The 19399-nt window shown below is 40.0% G+C and overlaps 1 long non-coding RNA gene across 1 annotated transcript in view; it reads right to left on the reverse strand.

The window, feature by feature from the left end:
• Nucleotides 1-19399, reverse strand: part of LOC139176705 (uncharacterized) — a 124964-nt gene that overhangs the window by 86701 nt on the left and 18864 nt on the right. Inside the window, exon 3 of the long non-coding RNA XR_011561117.1 lies at nt 16708-16759. This is a non-coding gene — a long non-coding RNA (uncharacterized lncRNA). The remainder of the gene's footprint in view (nt 1-16707; nt 16760-19399) is intronic.

Raw genomic sequence — 19399 nt, forward strand, 5'->3', positions numbered from 1 at the left:
CACTTTCTGCCATAAGGGTGGTGTCATCTGCATATCTGAGGCTATTGATATTTCTCCCAGCAATCTTGATTCCAGCTTGTGCTTCCTCCAGCCCAGTGTTTCTCATGATGTACTCCGCATATAAGTTAAATAAGCAGGGTGACAATTTACAGCCTTGATGTACTCCTTTTCCTTATTTGAAACCAGTCTGTTGTTCCATGTCCAGTTCTAACTGTTGCTTCTTGACCTGCATACAGGTTCTGAAGAGGCAGGTCAAGTGGTCTGGTATTTTTATCTCTTTCAGAATTTTCCACAGTTTATTTTTTTCTTTTTCTTTTTTTAATTTATTTATTTTAATTAGAGGCTAATTACTTTATTGTGATCCACACAGTCAAAGGCTTTGGCATCGTCAATAAAGCAGAAATAGATGTTTTTCTGGAACTCTCTTGCTTTTCCCATGATCCAGCGGATGTTGGCAATTTGATCTCTGGTTCCTCTGCCTTTTCTAAATCCAGCTTGAACATCCAGAAGTTCACGGTTCACGTATTGCTGAAGCCTGGCTTGGAGAATTTTGAGCATTACTTTACTAGCATGTGAGATGAGTGCAATTGTGCAGTAGTTTGAGCATTCTTTGGCATTGCCTTTCTTTGGGATTGGAATGAAAATTGACCTTTTCCAGTTTTGTGGCCACTGCTGAGTTTTCCAAATTTGCTAGCATATTGAGTGTAGCACTTTCACAGCATCATCTTTGAGGATTTGAAATAGCTCAACTGGAATTCCATCACCTCCAGTAGTTTTGTTCGTAGTGATGCTTCCTAAGGCCCACTTGACTTCACATTCCAGGATGTCTGGCTGTAGGTCAGTGATCACACCATCGTGATTATCTGGGTCGTGAAGATCTTTTTTGTACAGTTCTATGTATTCTTGCCACCTCTTCTTAATATCTTCTGCTTCTGTTAGGTCCCCACCATTTCTGTCCTTTATTGTGCTCATTTTCACATGAAATGTTCCCTTGGTATCTTTAATTTTCCTGAAGAGATCTCTAGTCTTTCCCATTCCATTGTTTTGTTCTGTTTCTTTGCATTGATCACTGAGGAAGGCTTTCTTATCTCTCCTTGCTATTACTTGGAAATCTGCATTCAAATGGGTACGTCTTTCCTTTTCTCCTTTGCTTTTCACCTCCCTTCTTTTCACAGCTATTTGTAAAGCCTCCTCAGACAGCCATTTTGCTTTTTTGCATTTCTTTTTCTTGGGTTTGGTCTTGATTTCTGTCTTATGTACAATGTCATGAACCTCCATCCATAGTTCATCAGGCATTCTGTCTATCAGATCTAGTCCCTTAAATCTATTTCTCACTTCCACTGTATAGTCATAAGGGATTTGATTTAGGTCATACCTGAATGGTCTAATGGTTTTCTCCACTTTCTTCAATTTCAGTCTGAATTTGGCAATAAGGTGTTCATGATCCAAGCCACAGTCAGCTCCCAGTCTTGTTTTTACTGACTGTATAGAGCTTCTCCATGTTTGGCTGCAAAGAATATAATCAATCTGATTTTGGTGTTGACCGTCTGGTGATGTCCATGTGTAGAGTCTTCTCTCGTGTTGTTATGAAGAGGGTGTTTGCTATGACCAGTGTGTTCTCTTGACAGAACTCTATTAGCCTTTGTCCTGCTTCATTCCGTATTCCAAGGCCAAATTTGCCTGTTACTCCAGGTTTTTCTTGATTTCCTACTTTTGCATTCCAGTCCCCTATAATGAAAAGGACATCTTTTTTGGGTGTTAGTTCTAGAAGGTCTTGTAGGTCCTCACAGAACTATTCAACTTCAGCTTCTTCAGTGTTACTGTTCAGAGCATAGACTTGGATTACTGTGATATTGAATGGTTTGCCTTGGAAACAAACAGAGATCATTCAAGTCTTTACAAAAAGACTTGGCTTAATGTATATTATTAGCTCAGACTCCTTTAAGTCTTAAACATCTAAGTAGCTTAAACAAAAAAAAGGAAATTTTATTATAAGAAAAATGATGTCTCATAAAACCATTGGAAAAAAAATTTTTTTTTTTTGTGAGCATTACTAAAAGCCACTAGAGGAAATGCTGGCCAACTCTAACATGAAAGTGAGCTTCACAGTGGGACTGTCGGACTTCAGGTCCTAGGCTGACTGAAGTGAGTACGGTTGCCGTTCTGTTTAGTGCTTTGTAGAGGATTTTTGTTGTGAAGAGTTTGAGGGAAGAGCAAACGAGATGCCACCCGCATGCCTGCAGGTGGCAGGCATGCCAGCATGCCCTCCACTCTCTGGCCATTTTCCCCTGTCTCTATAATTTGCTTTCTTCTCTCTCATACTCTACAAAATACTTTTTCTAGTTCTCTGAAGCACACAGCTGAAAATCTGGCCCCAAAACTCTTGAGCTAGAGCTTCAATAATCTGAGGAAATTTCATTTCCTTGGTCTCCCTAATCAGAAAATATTATAAATAATATATATTTTCATCTATCATAGAATTTAACATAGGTAGATATGATGATGATGATGATGCTAGCAACAATTAGATATGAACAGGCAATAACAGCTCATAGTTATTCATCATCTCAAGGGTCAAGTTTAATTGCTGGCACTCAGATGATCAGTATAGGACCAGATCCCACCCTCTCACCACCCCAGCCATTGATGGGAAAAGAAAATTTTTCACATTATCAAGCTGGGCCCCATTGGTTTAAGAAGGAGCATGGTAGATCCTAGACAAGGGTAGATGTCAAAATCTACATCTTGGTGAGTGCTATGTCCTGAATTGTATCTCCTCGAAATCCATGTTAAAGCCCTAACCTCCCATGTGACTATATTTGGAATAGGGCCTTTAGAAGGTAATTAAGGTTTAATAAGATTATAAGGGTGTGGCCCTGATCTGATAAGATTAGCAACTTTATAAGAACAGAAAAAAAAGACCCACTCCCTCCCCCCCAACCCTCTCCCTCCTGTACATATAATACAGAAAGTACATATGAGGGCATAGTGAGAAAGTAGCCATCTGCGAGCCAGGAAGAGAGCTCTCATCGGTAAACAAATCAACCAGAACCTTGACCTTAGACTTCTGGCCTCTAGAACTGAGAAAAATAAGTTTCTGTCATTGAAGTCTCCCTGTCTGTGGAATTTTGTGATGGCAGCCTGAGCTGACTAAGACAGTGGGCGTGGACAAAACCCAGCAAACCTTCCTTGTAGTTCTGTCTAGCAGGCCTCTACTGACTAGCCCTAATCCAATTTCTAGTCATCACTACTCCCCAGCCTAAGTCTGCTGATTTCCCTAGTGACCCTATGAGAGGACCCATTGTTTATTTTGTAAGTAAGCAATTATTATTTAATTTGAAAAACCTAAGGTAAAAAGCATAGCCAGTAAGTTTTACTATTCAATAAAAAGCAATTCTACTAATCCACTGGTAATATACTAAACAGAGTTGTAAAGCACTTTAATGAAAGCAAAATATTCAGAGAAAATAGACATTTATACAAAATTATATAATGCTTGTAATAAGAATAAGGAAAGCATATTGTGTATTTCACAAAAAGCACAAACTTATTTTCATTTATAGAGCCACTTACAGCCTTAAAAAATTTAAGTGGAAATTTAAATGTGCAAAAATGTATAAACATTCTATGAAAGATGGTTGTTCTTTTTCTGATTCAGCTGTGATTTAGCCCCCTGCAGCTTATCTCACCCCACCAGCTCATGACTCATAAGCCACTCTGAGAAAATTCATTTTCTTTTCACTAACTTTTGTTAGTCATCCCCAGCGTGCTTTCTTTCCCCAAGTCCTCCCATTTGGAGTATCATTTAATTCCTGAGGCCACTACCTTTTCTCTAATTTACCATGCTAAGTCTCAGGCCTGCAGCCAAGCATCCACATCTGCCGAAATGCCTCTGCAAGACCAGTGGAGTCCCTGGGTGTGTTAGGGGAAACAGACTGACTGAAACTGCCCACACTGGCCAGGCAGGCATCATAGAAACCATTTGTGTGAGTTATTCTTACCGGGAGGTCCCAGTAAGGAACACGAAACTAATAAGTCACCACCAATGGGAAGAGTTAGGTCAAAAGGAGACACCATGTATCCTACCACCTCCCAGAATCCTTTTCACTGGCATCCATCTTGGCTGAGTGAAGCATGGGCCACCAGGAAGGACCCTGAGTCAGAATGATTGGCCAGAGACAACCCAGAAACTAATCCCATCACCATAAAGCCTGAGCCACTTGGCAGAGTAGTTCTCCTGGGTTCGCTTACCCTACTGCTCTCTGCCCCGGCGCCCCTTCCCAAAGAAGTATCGGTTGCATTGTCAGAACATCTGTCTCTTCAGACAACTCATTTCCAAGTGTTAGACAAAAGCTCCCTTTTGGGCCCTGGAAGGTGTCACCCTTCCTGCAACAGGTGTAGATTGGGCTCTTCACAAAAACGGGTCATGAAGTGTAGATGGATCACCAGTTCTGGCATCAAAGGCCAAGGGGTCCAGAGAGGAGGTAGAAAGTCAGTCTCCAGACAAGTCAACCGTTACAGGGCCTTGAAAATGCAAGAGATCTGGCCTGCCACCAGCTTACTATAGTTTGTTTTTGTCCCTCTTTATGCCTACCTAAGACCCTTCAACTCCTCACTTTTCACATATCTGGAGGCTAATCCCATGTGAGAAACACTTAGAAAAACAAGTGTGACGGCTCTGCTTGAGGCCCAGAGAGAAGACTCTTTCTGAAAGGGGCCCTGTAGTTGTTTTCCCAGGTAAGATGCTGAAGACTTGATCCCTGTTGCCTGAATTCCTTTCTCACCACACCCAAGGTCATTTTAATGAAAATTCCAAAGTCCAAGCCAAGAGGATAGAATTGCTCTTAATCCTCCAGCAGTGCTGTCATTCGATCCCTAGACCCGCTGGGGTGATTATGGTGTGTCTGAGGGGCACAGCTGAGCAGACAGCAGAAGGAAGTGGCCGCTAGTGCAGGAGGCTGGTGTCCTGACCCTTCTTTCTGTGTTGATGTCCTGTTGCTCCTTCTCAAAACCCAGAGGCCTACAGCCACCACCCCTAGCAACTGCTTCCCCTATCACTGCAAAATAACACATCACAGCTTTTCTTCATCTTTCTGAGAACTCCAAGAAGTCACTGATATTTTCCTAATATTATTCGTTTTATTGAGAAGGTTGAATCAGAATATAATTCATTTCCTGATTTTCTGCCAGACAAGGGAGGCTAAGGTTTGTGAGGAACACGCAATTAACTTCTCGACACCCTCATATCTGTGACTGAGAATTTCATTAGAACACTGAAAAATTGTGTTGAAAAAGCAAATGGAAAACGAAAGAAACAACTCGGGTCCTTGGCAAAATGTTTAATTTGTTTTTATTTTTTTTCTAACTTCCTGAGTGATGGGGGTATGAAGAGGCTGATGACCAAATGTCTAGGATGTTCTGGGACCTCTCTGTCTCCTGATCCAGATAAGTGTACATTCTTCAGCACCACAAGGGCTAATCAACAACCCTGGCCCTTCCTAATGACCAGACAGAGCAACAGCCCCCAGCTTCCTGTCAGGCTGAACTCTGGAAGCCAACCTGCCAAAGTCATCTGCTTTGGTATTTTCTTACCTCTGAGATTAAAGGAGTAGATCCTTCTCCCTACACCCGGCTGAGCGGAAGGGAGCCAGGGGAGGCTGTGCTGTGGGGTGTAAAACAGATTCCTTTCTTTTCAAGCCCTAGAGGCAAACATGTGTAGGGAGTATCCGTCTCACAGAAAAAAAAAAAACAAAAAAATCTTTCTTTCTCTTAAAACACTCAGGCTTAAATAGACTGACTACTTTAGAAGAGTTTTGGAAACCAAAAATCTAAAATCTGAAGAATGATCATTATAAATAATGTCTTTAACTTTCTTATTTTTCTTTCCACTAAATATAAAACTACTTAGGGAAGATGAAAGTGAATCTGGCTGTTTTCTCCCTGAATGATACCATATTGGCCGATATTCCCTAACCTCCTTCTCCTTCCCCCCCCCCCCACCCCCCGCCAGACTTTTCTCCCACAGGTACTGTTCAGCCAGAAAGAAGGCAAGGAGAGGTTAGGCAGCAGGAGGCAGTCACAGTGCCAATGGCTGGGAGCATGCAGCGCCCGTGCTTTTCGTCATGACTCATTCCACCAAGTGTCCCCTGGAACTTGACACTTAAAAAGCACAGTTGGGGACTTCCCTGGCAATCCACTGGTTAAGACTGTGCCTACCAATGGGTTCCCTGCTGGCTCAGATGATAAACAACATGCCTGGATTGCAGGAGACCCTGGTTCAATCCATGGGTCTGGAAGATCCCCTGGAGAAGAGAATGGCAACCCCTCCAGTACTCTTGCCTGAAGAACCCCATGGACAGAGGATTCAGGTGGGATACAGTCCATGGAGTTGCAACAGTTGGATACGACTGAGCGACTAACACTTTTACTTTCCAATGTGAGGGCGAGGGCAGGGGCAGGCTGGAGATGGGTGTAAGGGTGTGGCTCAATCCCTCCTTGGGGAACTAAGATCTCCCATCCCTCTTGGCCAAAAAACCAAAACATAAAACAGAAGCAATATTGTAACAAATTCAATAAAGACTAAAGATGTTCCATATCAAAAAAAATCTTTTAAAAAAATTAACATAATACATGTTTACATCATTTCTATAGATGGTATGAATAAACTTCTTGATTTACTAAGAAGTATTCCTAACTTCCTTCTGAGAATACTTAGATTTAATTCTCACAGAAAAAAAAAGAATTAAAAAATATATATATATTATTTAGAAGGTCTACCAAGAAGACAAAAGATCACTATCCCAGAAGGCACCCTATAAACGTCACTGCCTTTCCCCTTGCCTCGATCCACACCTGTGTGTACACAGGGAACAGTGAAGTCATGGCTACAGTTCTCAGACTTTTTCAGGAAAGCCAAAATAATCCTCTCCATATAATTGTTGGCACCATACCTAACTTCCTAAAACAAACCAATAAATGTTTTAACATTCTTTGACAGTTTTCAAATCCTACATAAATGTATCTGGTCCTCCTACTTGACTCTGATTTACAGAGACGTAACTGAGGTTCAAGAAGGTCAGAAAAACAAGGAAATGAAGTAGGAACCAGAACCCAGGGCTTCTGGCCCTGACTCTTCAGTCAGATTGTAGTCCTGTACCTGTGACCACTCACGCTCCGTCTAGCCTTGGGTATGTGGATAAGGTGTCTGAGTTTAGATTCCTTTATTGCAAAAAAGGTGAGAAGGAGAAGATGGTTGAGGAGGGTTCGATCAGTTGATGTTTACAGTCTTAGTTTCTATAGTTCCAGAAATCCTAGAGCCTTCTCAAGACACTTGACTGGTGTGGCCTCTTCTCGAGTTTCTTGAGAATAATCAGTAACGATTTTTGCCTTTGCTTTCTGTAAGCAAGAAGTCTGCATAACTTTTGAGATTTCCACCAACTGGCAAATTCACATCAAAGAGGAAGGCTGTTGATCTGTACGTAATCTCCGCAGATCCGTGTGTCTTATGCCCTAAGGTTTACATCAGTGTTCTTGTTTCCATCGAAATCTCAGTTTCCCCATAACCTCTAACAGCTATTACTTCCGCGTTTCCAATGAAGACTCAGATGTCAGCCGCTGTAACATCTCCATGCTTCTCCCCACCAGACACCACTCACTGAAAGTACTGGAATGTATATGTGGAAGAATTTTAATGAAGCTTAAGTTCTAACAAAGAAGGTGGCATCACAGTGCTTTAAATTAATTTCCATTATGACTTATAAGGCTCCTGGGTGCCTCAATGGTAAGGAATCCATCTGCCAATGTAGGAGACCCAGGTTTGATCCCTGGGTTGGGAAGATCCCCTGGATAAGTAAATGGCAACCCATTCCAGTATTCTTGCCTGGGAAATCCCATGGACAGAGGAGCCTGGGTGGCTATAGTCCAAGGGGTCGTGAAAGAGTCAGACATGAGTTAGCCACTAACAAGGACAACATGACTTACAGGTACTCCACCACCCAGTCCATGAACATCCTCAGTGGCTGGCAGATCCCCAGCAACCCCTTTCCAGAGATGCCTTACTGCCCGAACCTCCCAGCACCAGCACCATCAGGGGAGATGGGGATGGAGGGCTGGCCATGTTGATTCAAAGGACACAACAAGGACATTTTCTAGATAAAAAGTCACCACCTCCTGTCAGTAAGTGCTTCCCTTCTTTAGGGAAGATGGAGCTGTAATCAGCTGTATTTTTAAGTAATATTCTTTTTCTCTTTGCCTCACTGATGTCAACTAATATGGTGGGGCAGAAAGAGCACTTGGTCTGCTGCCCAGTCCTGCTTTTGCATCTGGATCTGTTTTCAAGTTGAAAAAGAAAGGGCTCAGAAAAGAATAGATTCTGAACTTAGTCACGGGGAGAAGCTTCTTTATAGGCTCCCATTACAAGACCGAAAAAAAAGCCTTATGGTTACCAAAGGAGAAAGGGGAGAAGAGATGAATGAGTTTGAGATGAACAGATACATACTACCATCTATATAATAGGAAAACAACAAGGACCTACTGGATAGCACAGTGAACTGTATTCAACATCTTGTAATAACCTATAATGGAAAGCGAAAGAAAGTGAAGTCACTCAGTCGTGTCCGACTCTTTGCGACCCCATGGACTGTAGCCTACCAGGTTCCTCTGTCCGTGGGATTTTCCAGACAAGAGTACTGGAGTGGGTTGCCATTTCCTTCTATAAAGGAAAAGACTCCAAAAAAGAATAGATAGATAATATATATATATATATGGATGGATGAATAATTGAATTACTGTGCTGTACACCTGAAAATAGCACATTATAAATCAATTAACTTCAATTAAAAAAAAACACCTCCCATCAAATTTGAGACTATTGGATGGAGAAGAGAAGGACACAGGGCTGACCAGGGGCTGCAGGTAACATCACAGCTACTGAGAACAGGAGAGGGGAGGCAGACGGAGCCCCATCAGCTGTGAAAGGAAGCTGGGTACCACAGTGCTCTGGACTGAAGTCTAATAACCTTGTCTGAATCCCAGCTCTACATAACTCCTAGAATGCTGATCTTGGTCAAACTGCTTAACTCATTTAGGTCTCATTTTACTAATGTGCATAAAAATGGGTAATTTGGGCTCTATCCATCTCAGAGGTGATTGCAATCAGGTAATATATGTGAAGTCATGTAAACTGGTTATACAAAATATATAACATTTATTATCAGGTGATCCCTCCTACTTTATTGGTCAGCAACATCAAGGAGACATCCAGTGTAAACAGTTCATCCAGTGTAGATTTTACTAAATGGACCACAAATCAATCATACCAGGATTGTCTAACATCAATTTTACGTCAGTTTCTAAAGCACAAACATCTTGGAAAGTACAGATGATCCTATATAATGCCTCTGGGTGATATCTGATTGCATTTGTCATTTTGTGTTAAAATATTGGCACAGGTAGCCTAAATCAACATTAGGCTAAATCAACATCATAGAAATTCATGAGAAATATGTTTTTTTATGAAACTCACATGGAAGGGCAGAATTAGAAACATAGTAATCCTCTCTTATATCTTATTCAAAAAACACAAAATTTGGAGTATTTTAGTAGTAGTAGTATTGTTATTACTATTATAATTATATATGATATTGTTACTATTTTTATTATCATGCTGATTATTTTTATTGTGGTATACAGATTATTTTCCTTTCTGGCCATTAACCTAAATGATCTAAAGCCTCATCCTTTAAGATCAAGGGAAGATTTACAAGACATCAAAATAATTGTCATAATTTATTATATTAGTTTGGGCTACCAGTTACATCATTCAGAAGTTATACAAATTGTGCCCATAAATATCATGAACTTGAAAAATCAAGAAACAGTAATTATATTTGAACACAGAGATTTCAGGGGAAAAAATGATGAAATTAAGGTTCAAATATGCAGAAAAATTAGGGAAAAAATTTCTCCACACAATAATTTACTTTCTTCAAGTTCCAAGGAATAGAAATATGTTAAATTACTTACAGGGAATTGCATTTTAGCATTATTTGCTTCTCTTTTTAAATACAGATTCTGTGGACTTTTTACTAGAATTATAAATTTCTACATGCTTATTTCCACTAAGGATAAACAAAGAGAATAAAACCTACCCCTTAGAGGGAACCACTGTGTAACTCTTTGGACAGAAGGAAGGGCCCTTGAACACTTAGAACTTACAGCATTCAAAATGATCTTTTTCAGTCCTGAGTGTTCACTGGAAGGACTGATGTTGAACCTGAAACTCCAATACTTTGGCCACCTGATGCAAAGAGCTGACTCATTTGAAAAGACCCTGATGCTGGGAAAGATTGAAGGTGGGAGAAGAAGGGGATGACGGAGGATGAGATGGATGGATGGCATCACCGACTCGATGGACATGGGTTTGGGTGGATTCCGGGAGTTGGTGATGGACAGGGAGGCCTGGCGTACTGTGGTCCATGGGGTTGCAAAGAGTCAGACACGACTGAGCGACTGAACAGAACTGAACTGAATTTACTCAAAATATATATGAAATACCTGAAAAATCATGAATAATTTGTATCAGAATTAACTGTGTTTGTTACATATTCTCAATATTATACTTACCACTTATTAACCAAAAAAAAAAAAATGATCTTTTGAGGAAAGTGGTTTTGGCCAATTTCATTTCATCCACATTCCTACATTCCCCTTCTGTTTCTCTGGATTCAAGAGCTTGCCTGATGGCATAGGATGGAGTCAGGCATTGCTCTAATCCTAAGGATGGAAGCTGGCCCCACTGAGCTAACTGAAAGCACAGAGGGAAGAAGCCTGGCTCTCTTCTTGGATGGACCTCTACAGAAAGAATTGGTCTCTCACTCTGACACCAAACCCACCCAGGCAGCTGCTTGCTGCATAAAATATAAATGCAGAGTGAACAAAGAGTGTAAAATCTCTCAGCTTGGAGAACTGCTGCCCCAGCCACTCTGAGCAATGCTCATGAAGGCTGCTCTGCATTCCAGAAAACCAAAGAGTGAGAGCCCTGATAAGATAACCAGGTAATTAACGAGGCAATTTCCCCTTCCTGCTCGCATGCTGGATTTATTTTTTAATATAAATTCTCATCATCTTAAGCAATAATACACTCTCTTCCTGTAACCTTTAAGAACTTGCCAAATGGAGCAGTACAAACATATTACTCACATTTTTTTGTGTCCATTTTTTCAGTTTTTAACTTACACACAAAAAAAATCTTGTAAATACAGTCAGCCTTTTAGCTTGTTTTTTTTCCTTTGTTTTGTTTCACATTTTTTTCCTCTTTTACAGAAATAATTTTAACTTCTAGTTTTCTAATCAGCTTTTTTTTCAGGTTAAATAAAATGGACACTTCCCATGGTATCAAATATTCATTTATTATAGTAATTTCTTAAACCATTTCGGCAGTAGGATTATTTTTTCAACTAAAATGTATGTGGACCCCAGAATATAAAAAAATAGTAAGAACTTAGCCATATTCTAATAACATCATGTATGTGTTTAGTTGCTCAGCTGTCCTACACTTTGCAGCCCCATGGACTTTAGCTCACCAGGCTCCTCTGCCCATGGAATTTTCCAGACAAGAATACTGGAGTGAGGCACCATTTCCTACTCCAGGGGATTTTCCCAACCCAGGGATCGAACCCATGTCTCTTGCATCTCCTGCGTTGGTAGGCAGATTCTTTACTAGTGGCACCAGCTGGGAAGCCCCAGTAGCATCATGCCTATGTTTTATAATCCCACATATGAGGTCCTGCCCCATCCTTAACTCATACGCTGTCCAGGAAAGACAACAAAACATAGGTTAATAAAGAAAACAAAACAAAACAAAAAAACCTTCGGCTGCATCATTTGTAACAAACGTATGGCATTAAATATTGTTTACTGTTCAATTTTTTCCACAGTCTATTGTGATCCACACAGTCAAAGGCTTTGGCATAGTCAATAAAGCAGAAATAGATGTTTTTCTGGAACTCTCTTGCTTTTTCCATGATCCAGTGGATGTTGGCAATGTGGTCTCTGGTTCCTCTGCCTTTTCTAAAACCAGCTTGAACATCTGGAAGTTCACGGTTGACGTATTGCTGAAGTCTGGCTTGGAGAATTTTGAGCAATACTTTACTAGCATGTGAGATGAGTGCAATGGTGCAGTAGTTTGAGCATTCTTTGGCATTGCCTTTCTTTGGAATGGGATGAAAACTGACCTTTTCCAGTCCTGGGGTCACTGCTCAGTTTTCCAAACTTGCTGGGATATTGAGTGCAGCACTTTTGTAGCATCATCTTTGAGGATTTGAAATAGCTCCACTGGAATTCCATCACTTCCGCTAGCTTTGTTCATAGTGATGCTTTCTAAGACCCACTTGACTTCACATTCCAGGCTGTCTGGCTCTAGGTGAGTGATCACACCATCGTGATTATCTTGGTCGTGCAGATGGTGATTGCAGCCATGAAATTAAAAGACGCTTACTCCTTGGAAGGAAAATTATGACCAACCTAGATAGCATATTAAAAAGCAGAGACATTACTTTGCCAACAAAGGTCCATCTAGTCAAGGCTATGGTTTTTCCAGTGGTCATGTATGGATGTGAGAGTTGGACTGTGAAGAAAGCTGAGCACCAAAGAATTGATGCTTTTGAACTGTGGTGTTGGAAGACTCTTGAGAGTCCCTTGGACTGCAAGAAGATCCAACCAGTCCATCCTAAAGGAGATCAGTCCTGGGTGTTCATTGGAAGGACTGATGCTGAAGCTGAAACTCCAATACTTTGGCCACCTCATGCGAAGGGTTGACTCAGTGGAAAAGACTCTGATGCTGGGAGGGATTGGGAGCGGGAGGAAAAGGGGACGACAGAGGATGAGATGGCTGGATGGCATCACTGACTTGCTGGACATGATTTTGAGTGAACTCCGGGAGTTGGTGATGAACAGAGAGGCCTGGTGTGCTCCGATTCATGGGGTTGCAAAGAGTCGAATACGATGAACAACTGAACTGAACTGAACTGAACTGTTCAATTTAAAAATATTCTTGTAAAAAAAAAAATTCCTGCACTTCTTTTTTTAACCTCTTTAGGTAAATTATTCAGATTTTCAAGAGGAAAATCATTAGGTTCCGAATTCCATAGTGAGCAAAGTCATTAATGACTAAGTGGCCAGGATCAGGCATGATGTGAAAATACTTGTTCTGCCAATCTGTTTCATGGAGAAGTCTGAGCAAAAGTATTTTTACAATTTGAGATCCTGGACCTTGTCAGAAAATTCACGTATGCCAAATTGTTATGTAATCGTTAAAATAACAAAGCTTTAGAAGCACTAGGAAATAATTAGAGCAATTTTTTAAGATACATTTTGAGATTTTCTTTTGTCTCATCAGGGCAATTCATGTTTTGAATTACCTGTGCGACCACCTTGCAGAGCACAATTTCCCAGTGAAATTGTAACTTGGCACATTTGCTCCAATGGCAGCCTGCCCTTCATCCTGATCATGGTTCCATTTGAAAATAAAGACCGTCGTAAGTAACAATGGCTTTCCTACAGAACATCTTAGTTTAAAAGTCTGAGTAACTGACTCATGACCAAGTTACATCAGTACTCCAAATTGTAAAGACAGTGCCATGTTCTAAAGAGATTTTTCTGATAGAATATATGTACGTCTCTGTAAGCTAAGAATTCAGACGATTCCTGCCACCACAGAAGTCAGACATTGACACAAGTTGATGGAAAAGAACATGGAACCCTTTTGTTTTAACAGACAACTTGTGGTAGGGAGAATTTGCTGAGCTCCTTTACAATATTAACAAACATGCTGCCCACCTTTTATGGTGAGAACCTCTATGATTTGTTTCCCAAGAAAAACAGATGTGTGTGTGTGTATGTGTGTGTGTGTGTGTGTACAGACAAATGCTTTGAGCAATAAATGTCTTAAAAAAAAATAAATAAATGTCTTATTTCTTCATATCTTTTTTACCCCCTTGAAGGACAAAAATTATGTCAGACTTCAGTTGATATTTACTTAAATTTCTAATCAAACAAAACACATGTACCCAGCATATTCACGTCTACATTAGACTGTAAAAGTGAAAAATGCTATCATCTGTGCATTTTACCTTGAGTACAATATAAATAGAAGTATTTGGTGAACTATCTGTCAAATGAGAAAATCCATGACAGATCAGGGATGTGTTTATGAGACAGTGAAAGGAGACTGAAGAAATCAAGGGAGTAAATTAGATAATAATTTCTAATTACTTGGAGAATTGGGGTCTGATGAAGATGGGTTGTTTGAAAATAGTCACTTTGAATTTAAAGTTGGAGATTGTTGGGTTGGCATTTCTGTCTTCTTTTTAGAAAGGAAAAAGAAATAAAATCAGATGAAAATTTGTAAAATAAAGACGAATTCAAAATGTCCCTTGAGCAGAAATTTAACACATAAACAATGAAGCTGATAACGGAAAAATTGCATAACCTTTATCCCAATTTCTTCTTCTATAAAATGCATCCGACTTATACTATAGAGTCATTCCCAGGGGTAAATGAGACAATGCAGGTACAGCATTTAGCAAAATAAAGTGAAGTAGATGTTCAATTCAGTTCAGTTCAGTTGGTCGCTCAGTCCGGTCCAACTCTTTGCAACCCCATGGACTGCAGCATGCCAGGCTTCCCTGTCCATCACCAACTCCTGTAGCTTGCTCAAACTCATGTCCACTGAGTCAGTGATGCCACCCAACCATCTCATCCTCTGTCACCCCCTTCTCTTTCTGCCTTCAATCTTTCCCAGCATCAAGGTCTTTTCCAATGAGTCAGTTCTTCGCATCAGGTGACCACAGTATTGGAGCTTCAGCTTCAGCATCAGTCCTTCCAATGAATATTCGGGACTGATTTCCTTTAGGAAGGGCTGGTTTGATCTCCTTGCAGCCCAAGGCACTCTCAAGAGTTTTCTCCAATATCACAGTTCAAAAACATCAATTGTTTAGCCCTCAGCTTTCTTTATGGTCCAGCTCTTACATCCATACATGAATTCTGGAAAAACCATAGCTTTGACTAGACAGACCTTTGTCAGCATATTCTATTAGTATATATTAGCTATTAGTATGTATACCCTGGAGAAAGGAATGGCAACCTACTCCAGTATTCTTGGCTGGAGAATCCCATGGACAAAGGAGCCTGGCGGACTACAGTCCATAGACTATCAAAGAGTCAGACATGACTGAAAGGCTAACACTTTCACACTAAGTAAGTGTTAGTCACTCAGTTGTGTCTGAGTCTTTGTGACCCCAAGGACTGTAGCCCACCAGGCTCCTTTAGGCCATGGAATTCTCCAGGCCAGAATACTGGAGTGGGTAGCCATTCCCTTCTCCAGGAGATCTTCCCCACCCAAGGATCAAATCCAGGTCTCCTGCATTGCAGGTGGATTCTTTACCATCTAAGGCACCAGGAAAGCTCAGCAATTAGCATGAGTTAGGGTAATTCACATTAAGAGTATCATGACCATTTGTATTATTCACAGAACTTACATTACTGTTTTAGCATGATTTCATCTTCTAATAATCAATTGTTCTGGGTGTCAAGTCTTGCCATTCCTCACTTTTTAAAAAAAAATGTTTAATACTGATAATAAAGTTTATAATATAAATAATATTAGAAAAAATTAGTAACAGTCAAATACGTTCCTAAGATATAATAATGATCTTTAGCTAACTTTAAATAAATTTTTTTCCTGTAGAAATAATACTGAGGTCAATTTCCTATTTTTTAATCCCCTGCCTAAACGTGATTTGGATGTCCCAGGATTCTAAGAAAAACAACTAAGTCTTCCTCCAAAATATGTTTATACTCTTCCCCAACTTCTTTTCTTTCCTACTGTTTTGTTTTCAAAAGATCATTTACAAAATTAAAAATCTCACTTTGCACAAGCACTCATCTTACAAGGAGAATAATCTAATCATTCTTTCAGAGGAGTTACCACCTTTAAATTTAAATTTATATCTATATTCCAACATGATTATTTTTGTAAGCATGAGCTCTGAGGACAGAAGCTTTAGCTTCTTTTATATACATCTTAGTAGCTATTTCAAACCTGTCCACAGAGCAGATAATCAATACATATGAATTAATGACTAATATGTTAGGAATGAGAAAGGGACAAGAAGCAGAGGTTAATTGTTAAGGCCATCTGATTTTAGATTTATAACGAGAATTCACTGAGTCTTTTGGGTTTCACCTCTTTCACTATGATTGAAATGCCAAGTACAAGCGAAACAGTCTGCTAACAATCTAAAAAGAAAATATATTACCATGATTGTACAGGGAAACTGGAAGCGATTTTCTCTTGGGTTGGAGGTTTAAACAAACAGGAAGCCCTGTTTAGGATTTGTCTCCATCATCTTTCATCACAAGTCAGCCTGACTTCCTGATGAAGAAATGTGGAACTGCTTTCAGATACTCAACCAAAGGGGACAGAAATGCCAATCCAACAATCTTCAATTTTAAATTCAAAGTGGCTATTTTCAAACATCCCATCTGTATTAGACATTAACTCTCCAAGTAAAACGTTGTCTCTCTTTTTTTAAGCTTTATATTTTGTATTGGGGTATCATATTCAAAGAAACACCTTATTTCCACCATCAAACATCAAAAAGGGACGAGAAACAAACTTTATACTAGAGAATAATAATAAGCACAAACCTCTTAAAGTGTTTGCTTCTCAGCATCAGGATAATAAGTTTTCTGTAACTACCTGAAAAAAAAAACACAAAAACATTATTTATGAAACGAAATAAAGACTTTCTATTAAAATCTGTTACTTCAGGATGGAAAAATAACATTTTATCATTTATCTCTAATCCATGTATTTAAATTTTTACATACATCTACATTTTGAAGTTAGCAATTCTTTCTTAAACTTCAAATTCCATGAAACTGTGGATTGAACTGCCATTACTAAAATAATAGAGTCGACACAACTGAGTGACTGAACAGCAATAACTAAAATAAAAAATATTACCAGCTTTTAGGGAAAAGTACAACTTGAGGATTTTTAATTCAAATAATGTTTTGTACAAAAAGCTCAAGATGAATTGATAATTCTCTTACATGCAGATGCTAATGTCAAAATTTGAATCTGAACTTCCGGATACAAACTGCAAAAGAATGACTAGTGTTTTATCTAATATAAAGTGGAAAATACAAAATCAGGACTCTCAGTACTCTAAAAGTTATAATGAGTTACCAGTTCACACAGTAGATTTTTATCTGCTAGGACTAGATACACCATTACTTCACTTGATGAACTGGTAAGACCTAGTCTCACTAATATTTCCAAACATGATTTATTCCAAGGTTCCATTCTTACAATATCCTTGAAAATGCTAGTTTAATATAAGAAAGGAAGAATTATTGTAATACAAAGAGAAAGAAACAAGAGTATATTTATTAAATATTATTTGAACCAGGCTAACAACAATAAATACCTGCAATTTAAATATATCCTGAATCAATTAAATTCTAGAAGTCACTGATTAACGATGAAGCCCAGAAGACAATGCAGGCAACCGCCACATCACAAACATTCCAGATGCTTCTTGAAGCCACGATTCTCTCCCCACTTATTAAGCCTGTGACAACTACCACTCAGTCTTTTGTATTGCCTTTCAAATTGCACACTACATATTTATTTTTAAAAAACAAAAGAAGCAAGTAGAGAGACGAAAATAAACTCAAAGACACACAGTTTGTCTAGATGAAAAGAAAATATGCATTTGTTGAGAAACATAGGAATGAATTTCCTTACAATGATGCAACCCCTCCAAAAAAGTCACAGGAGTCATCACCCTGGGTGGTAGGATGCTGAGTTTCCCACAGGAAGCAGCTCAGGTAATTGCTTGTTTGTGTTTGTACTGAGAGGCATGCCATCATGTGCCTACGGGCTTCTTCTAGGAGAAAATCTGCTGTGTGGGTCATTTTCTTTCAGGTATTTCATGGGCAATTGTCTCTTGTGTTTAGAAAGTCCGTCATTTTAATAAGCATCCTGGAAAAGAAATGACTAAATGGGAAATACATGTTGTCAGCCAACAAGCTATGTTACAACATAAAGAAGAAAGTCTACAAATAATGTAAAGATATGAATTCAAAGTTAGGAAAACAGTCACTGCTGGAGTAACACCGCAGATCGGAGAAGGATTGGGTTATCCAGCCAGTTCGGTTGTTTGGAAGGAATTCCAGTGCTGAGGCCAAAGTCAGGCAGCCCCATGAAAGGAAATATGGGTTAGCACATCACTGTCTCCATCCCCCCAGCCTCCAGTGAGGTCAGTGTTAAAAGTTCTACGCATATTAATAAATCTGGCTTGGGTACACTGTACCAAGCACTGAGCTACACAGTGGGGAGACAAATGAATATGCTCTGGTCCCAGCAGTCATAGTCCATCAGAGAAAAGAGACCCATGAACAGATCCTTCCAAAGTAAGGGAGGACATAATGACAGTCATTTCCAGTGTGCAGTGGCATCCGTGCAAAAGGCAGGCATGCCTTGGTCCAGTATGAAGAAGGGAAAGGCTGTTCAGGGAGGCTTCCTGGAGGAGACAATCCCTAGACTGAGCTTTGAAAGATGGGCTGGAGGTGTGCAGTCAGCAAGGTGAAGAAGAGCAGGGGAACATTACAAGTCACAAAGAGTGTGAAAAAAGATACATACTTTCTAAGTAGGGTGGGATGTGTGGGCAACTGCAAACCAGGGGACCAGGGTATAAATTTAAAATATAGCAGGTATACATTTTAAAAGTTAAGGTTGAAGAGGGTGTAAGGACCCAGGCCTCAGAGAACATGTGACCCACACTGAGGAGCTTGGATATTATCCAGTGGGTATTGGGAAGCTGAAGCTCTAATACTTTGGCCACCGGATATGAAGAGTCAACACACTGGAAAAGACCCTGATGCTAGGAAAGATTGATGGGAGGGGGAAAAGGGGACCACAGAGGATGAGATGATTTGGACGGCATCATTGACTCAACGGACATGAGTTTGAGCAAGTTCTGGGAGATGGCAAAGGACAGGGAAGCCTGGCATGCTGCAGTCCATGGGGTTGCAAAGAGTTGGACCCAATTTAGCGACTGAACAACAATTGGGAAGCACTTGGAAAACCAAACTCCTCCAGTCCCTTCATTGTCCCTCCCCTGTCACCAGCACACAGGACAGTCCTGAATCCGTCACCTCAGAAAGTGTGGGCAGGAGGGGAGGGGAGGAGAGGTACCAGTTTCTTCTTTCTCTTTCTGCTGCCGTCTCTGAGTTAATGTTAATTCTCTTCCCTTTGCACCTCATTGGATTGAAGGGTACTGGGGACGCAATAAAAATTAATGAGCATCACAAACAAGCAATATTAGAAGAA

Source organism: Bos indicus, chromosome 17, assembly GCF_029378745.1.
Source record: "Bos indicus isolate NIAB-ARS_2022 breed Sahiwal x Tharparkar chromosome 17, NIAB-ARS_B.indTharparkar_mat_pri_1.0, whole genome shotgun sequence".
Taxonomy (NCBI): Eukaryota; Metazoa; Chordata; class Mammalia; order Artiodactyla; family Bovidae; genus Bos; species Bos indicus.